We start from the raw sequence: 6,000 nt of genomic DNA, 5'->3' as shown, positions 1-6,000 counted from the left end.
TTTTTGTATAATTGTTACCAAACCTTTTTATGGACTGGTCGCATATGTTTTCTGGTGATTTATATGTAATTTTTGTTTAGTTTTAATTTTATCTGACTGTATGTTGACTTTCTATTAAATTTAGTTTTTAAGAGCGACATAAATTTTTTGATGTATTTAATGTTTGTTGTTGTTTGATTTTGCTGTTCGTCTTGACTCGCTTTCTTAATATTGACATATAACAGCAATCTAATGCATCAATTTTTACTCCACTGAGTTATTTGCTTTGGAGTCTATCTTATCGTTCATACAGAATTTTTTGAAAAAGACTTGGGCTTTTTTGGGATTCGCAAAAAATAATTTTTGGGTTTTTCTATCTGTTCCTCATTTGGTAGACAATTATGCCAAAATTGTGGATGGGCGGGGTCTGAACCTTATGTGCCATCGCACATTACCGAGCCACCTTGTTGCTAATATAAAATCGGTTGCAGCATAGCAGAGGTACGTGATTCGTAGCGCAGTGATTAGTGCGGGTGGTTTGTGGATCGGTAGGTCAGTGGTTCGAATCACGGTGGGGTAAAGGTTTTTTGCTTCCATAAAGAAAAACTGATTTAGGCTACCGCCCCATAATTAAATTTCCTCGCCTGTCGTTCAAGCGCAATTCCCACATTTGTTGGTCTGTTTGATCAGTGTAAACTTGCGGATACACTACCATCATGTTTCCTGCAAAAGTTGGCTTAAGGTGTTTCTGAGCTAATAAAATTTTCATGAGTTCAGTTTTTGTGGTGAAACCCTAAACAATCAAAGCATATCGGTTTTTTTTTCAAAATTAGTTATATTTTTTATAATTGTTTCTTTGTTAAAAATGTTGGAATAAAATAAACTCATCCACAAAATCAGTCCAATATTTTTACCTCATCATTTATGGGTTTATTGAAATTCAATTCTTTGTCAATTATTTCGCCAAGATATTTAACAAATTTAGAGGACATCTAAATGTAGAAACGTTTTTGATCGCTATTTCCCAAAAATGACAAGTTCGCACTTGTTTTGTTCACTGACAAATTATTCTCATCAAAACTTTAAAATCCTGCAAGTCCCTAGGAATATGTAGAGATCAGATGTGACGACCACTGTTGTAACGTCTGAAAAGAGAAACTTCTGAATTGTTAGATATAAGGGCATTATGGTATTATTTTTTTGTTGCATTATTGTTTATTTAAAAGGAAAGAAGACCCAGCACAGATCCCCGAGGGACACCAATTTGAATGTTACAAAAATCGGATGAACCGAAATGGTTTTAGTTTTTTTAGTCATTCCGTCTTTCTGCGTTGGAAACGCTTTAAAATTTTTATCGTTGTAATAAAAAATTTTGCTTGTATGTTTATTTGTGGAAAGTTTTAGCGATTTTTTAGACCCCATTGTGGAAAAATGTTGGAAGTTATTATATTGGCCACTTTTTTGTAAGTTGATCAGCTTGAAAATTTCTTGGAGTTCGGATCAATATCGTTTTTTTTTCAAATTTTGTGTTACAGCCACGAATCAACAAATTGGTTTCTTGCTTCGAGGAATGATTTAATCTGCGTTGGATTTACTATTCGTTTTTTTTGTTGCAGATTATCTCCTTTTATAGTTCTTCACGTATTTTAAATTGATTCCAATTCAATCTGCCAGATTGATATTTTGTTATTTCTGCAGGACAAAATTTATCCTGGGCAGCCGTTATAGCTTCAGCTAGGGCAACGTATTTTGTGTCAGGTTTTATATATAGATCAGTTTTTGATATTTTGATATAAAGATTGTACAGTGCACGCTGATATGTATCCGGATTTCTCAATACTTCGGAGTTCCGGTATTTTTGTTTTCAACTCACGCCTTATGTTTGCAAAATTTATTGATTTTACATCATAATGGTCAGTTGATGTTGTTGATTGTTTACTTATCCGATTTTCTTTTAAAAAGTTAACAGCGCTACTGGATGACGTACAAACTCTTGTAGGTAGATGGATCGTTGTTACTGTGCAAACCAGATGACCGAACAATAATGTTGATTTTATCTTACAATTTGTATTTATGCGTTTTTGAAAGCAATAAATGGTAATCAGTATTTGGGAAAAGACAACGCTTGTGGCCAGAGATAGGTATATTAACAGTATGGTGTAAGTTTTGCCCATTTGTTTGTTTTTAATATGATATCATAATTTTCTGTGTAAAACTAAAAGGGTCGTTATCAATTGAGCATGTTTCTGTTAGTGCTATGACTGCAAGTTTATGTTGACTTATTTAAAAACGTAAGTGGCCTTGAGGGCATCTTAGTGAATGTATGTCATAGGCAAAAATCGGTGACGTTATTAAATTAAGAAAATATTTATGAATCGCAAAAACAAAGAAAAATCACTTCTTGTGGTGCCGTTGCTGTTAGTAAATTTATCAACAATTTCATTTTTTCGAAATATTGTGTTAGCTTGTTTTGCACTGAAGTTTCAGGAGCACCTCCAGGAATTTGATTCGAATTTTTCCTTGAGGTTGCCAATTGAACTTTTTGGACCATCGTTCTTGGATTCAGAAAAGAAAATACTATCCGTCCTTCTGGTTGTATTTGTAGTTCCTTTACTCAGTCTCGCCATTCTCTCCAACAAAACCTTTCATGTGACTGTTGTATTTTGTTGTAGGCAAATTCATTTATTCTGTTTTTTCTCTAATTTGAGCGTCATGTCTTGATAAGCGTTCTCTGAAAAACGGGCTCAAACTGCGAATGAACTTTTCTAGTTTTGCAAGTAAGATTCTGCAACCATAAAAAGACTTTTTGGCCAAAGTTAAGATACTGAAAAATTACAGTGGGGAAGCTTTTATTTTTGATGCCTACTCAATTAAACGTGAAGGAATTTGTTGAAAAGCATAATTAATCAGTTAGGGATCATTTTTGGGTTATTGACCATTGTTGTCAATTATTTCACAATGTTTTGAAGTGTAACGTTCTTGAGCTGATAATTTTTCAACATTTTTTGTTATTCAGTTGTGAAAGAATTCAATTAGGGACTTATTACCTTTAGTTTTTGCCACTAGTAATGTGAAACAAGATTGGATTGACTTACCATCGAAGTTCGAGATCACAAGTTTAATTTTATCCATGGAGCAATGTACGTAAGAGTTGTTTGTTAACTGTTGTGTTTAAGCCGTTTCATTACTTTTCCGGCTATTTTGCAAAATTTTCCTGCTTTGTTCTGTCTAGATTTTTTTTGCTTTTAATTGTCCCATCTGTCGCCTCTATTTTGCATATACTGTACAAACACAAAATTGTGTCGTTTGTCTATCAGGAACTGTTTAGTTGCCTTCAAAAGAAGCTTGTGGGAATTATATTAGTCCTGCGGTCTTCTTAATGTGTTTTTTGCATGACCGATTTTGTCTTGACTCTTGCCTTCGGCCTAAAAAATGGTGTAAACAGGTAAATAGTGGAGGTTAGTAAGTAGCTGAGTAGTCGTTAGAGCTTTACGCATGTCTAGTCTAATTATGCGGTTCATCGAAACTTTTGAGGAGACAATTTCATGATGTGAAGGGTGGTTCCTAATCTTAACAATTTCGACCCATCCACCTCAGTCATGCCCAAAGCTCATACCCTAACACGAGCAATGCACTCTCCTCCAAATGGCAATATGTACCACCTCTCTTCCAGCTCCCCGACTCTACCTCCGTCGCTTGACCCCCACCCCTACTCGGCTCACCCCATCACTAATGCTAGCTGCAAGCATCCCTAAGCTCCCGCTGGCTAATACGGAAGCCAAGCAGTCCCTGGTTGTTTGAGAACTATTCGCTCGGCGTTAGTTGGTTATCTTTGATAATAGCCGGCCTCATCTCAGCAGGCTATGATTGCACTCCTATTTTTACAATTCAAAGAATCTGAATTGTATTGGTGTGCTGTCTTTTTTTAAGATCTGTTCAGTTTTTTTTTAACTTTTTCTCAATCAGAAATCAAATTGATTTAGTGATATCAGTCACGCTGGGGTAATAAGAATAGTAGAATTCGAGTACTTAAATCGCTTGACTTTTTCGAAATTGTTATTTAAAGTGAAGTAAGAGAATGGTGGGACCTTTTCCGTTTGTGCCCCCCATCTTAGTAGATGTATATTATTTGCACCCCCCCGACGCACGTGCCATATTTTTAGGTAAAGATTTATGCAATAGCACGTGCTCTGTAATTGGGGAGCATAACATGCTGGGGGCAGAAACGGGAAAGATCCGAATTGTGCTTAAACAGATTTTGGTTTTTAAGAGATTTTTTTCCGTCTTCTGTACGTTTTCGTTCTGTCATTTAATATTGTCATGGACAGCTCTAAGTAGCTCTTTTATGAGTCCCATTTTTATCAATTGAGAAATTGTTTTCTTATCAGAAAATTTTAACTAATATAACATTAGCTGCTTTTTCGTCGTTCTGTCACTTAATCTCCTCAACTATGGGTCTCATTCGATTATTTATTAAGTATATTTGAGCTGTTCCAGTTTTTACCTTAAAGCTGCAGTTTTTAGTAACTGGACACTAGTTTTCAAAAATTATTTGAGTTTTTTTTTGGATTATGAGGGTTTTTGTAATGTTTTTTTTTGTCTTGTTGGATAGCCGTGGCAATGAGATGTCTTATTTGCTTTCCAATTAAACATAACTGGTTCTATTCAGTATTTAGTTCAATTGCTAATAATTTAATTGACTTCACACCATTTGTCGACTATTTTTGAACTTTTGATTGCTGCTACTTTTGGTGCCTAGTCCCCCAATGCTTTTCGTTAACGTTGACATGTTATTCCTATGGATTGATAGTACAGTAGATGTCGAGTAACTGGAGTTTAAATGCGTGTTTCATTGACTTTGATGCCACTTATTGCCAATGATATTCATAAAAATTATTATTATAATTTTTATGATATTCATAAAAATTATTATTATCCAAAAAATTAAATTTTTTGCCAAATGTTTATTATCCTCTTGTTTTGTGCGCAGTGGTTTTTTGTAAAGTTGGCGTTTCTTGTCTAAATGTTTGTCGAGTACAAGTCTTTTGAGGTTGACGCTGCTGGAAATAATAACTTTGATGATACTCTTTTCTAAAAGAAACGAAATAAATTTAAATTTTTTTAGTAGAATTTTGTTTACTTTCGTGGAGGCATTGGTATTTATTTCATTTTTCATCGGAGGCTGATATGTTAAGGCATTTGATGTTGTTGGCTTCAGCTGGTTCAATTTTTTGATTTTTAAGTCGCAACTTGTTTCTGCTATGCTTTTTACTTCTTCGAAGAAAAATTTGTTTCGCTTTGCCTCTTTTTGTCGCTTTTTTGACATTTTGCATGAACTGTTTTTTTTTCTCTGGGCTAGTTTCATTCTTCGGTCATTTTTCTCAAAGTGATTTTAAACAATAGTTGCTCAGCAAAGCAATCTAAAATGAAAAGATTGAGATCAAAAACGAAATCAATATATAAACGGGATAAACCCCGATTTTAGATGCCTGCTACTTGAACTTCGTTCTTGTAAGTCTTAGTTACCATCTCTAATGCTTATTGGTTTTGATACTAGCGCATGTATCCTCTCAACATGAAGCAGTAGTATGTCTTACAGCGTAATGAAATCAAAATAGCCCGCACTTTGAAAATATTTTGTACATCAATCAATCGGGGTTATGGGAATCAATGGGGGCTATTTTAGGGCAATCTCCTGGGTATGTTTATTTTTTAGAAAAGGAGTTGCAATTGAGACCTTGCTCTGGCCTGCATTGAACTCGCAAAAAAGCTACTGGAATGTAGATTTATAAATTATGGATGTCAGCTCGTACTTTTTGTTTTGACTTTCTCGTGATTTCCTTGATTGCAGTGATCAATGTTTTTTTTTTGTTTCAAAGATTTTTTCTTTGCTCTGTTTATTTACTAGAGTGCTCTGGCGTGCGCTTCTCAGATAATTTTTGGCAAGAAGTAGTTATTAATAGCTCACAAACTATGTTTGAAGAATTATATTATTTATGCTGATCTTTTTGCTGACTCGAA

Source organism: Convolutriloba macropyga, chromosome 2 (genome assembly GCF_964194025.1).
Source record: "Convolutriloba macropyga chromosome 2, txConMacr16.3, whole genome shotgun sequence".
NCBI classification, from domain to species: Eukaryota; Metazoa; Xenacoelomorpha; order Acoela; family Convolutidae; genus Convolutriloba; species Convolutriloba macropyga.
The sequence above is the reverse complement of the archived record's forward strand: the minus strand, read 5'-3'. Positions refer to the sequence as shown.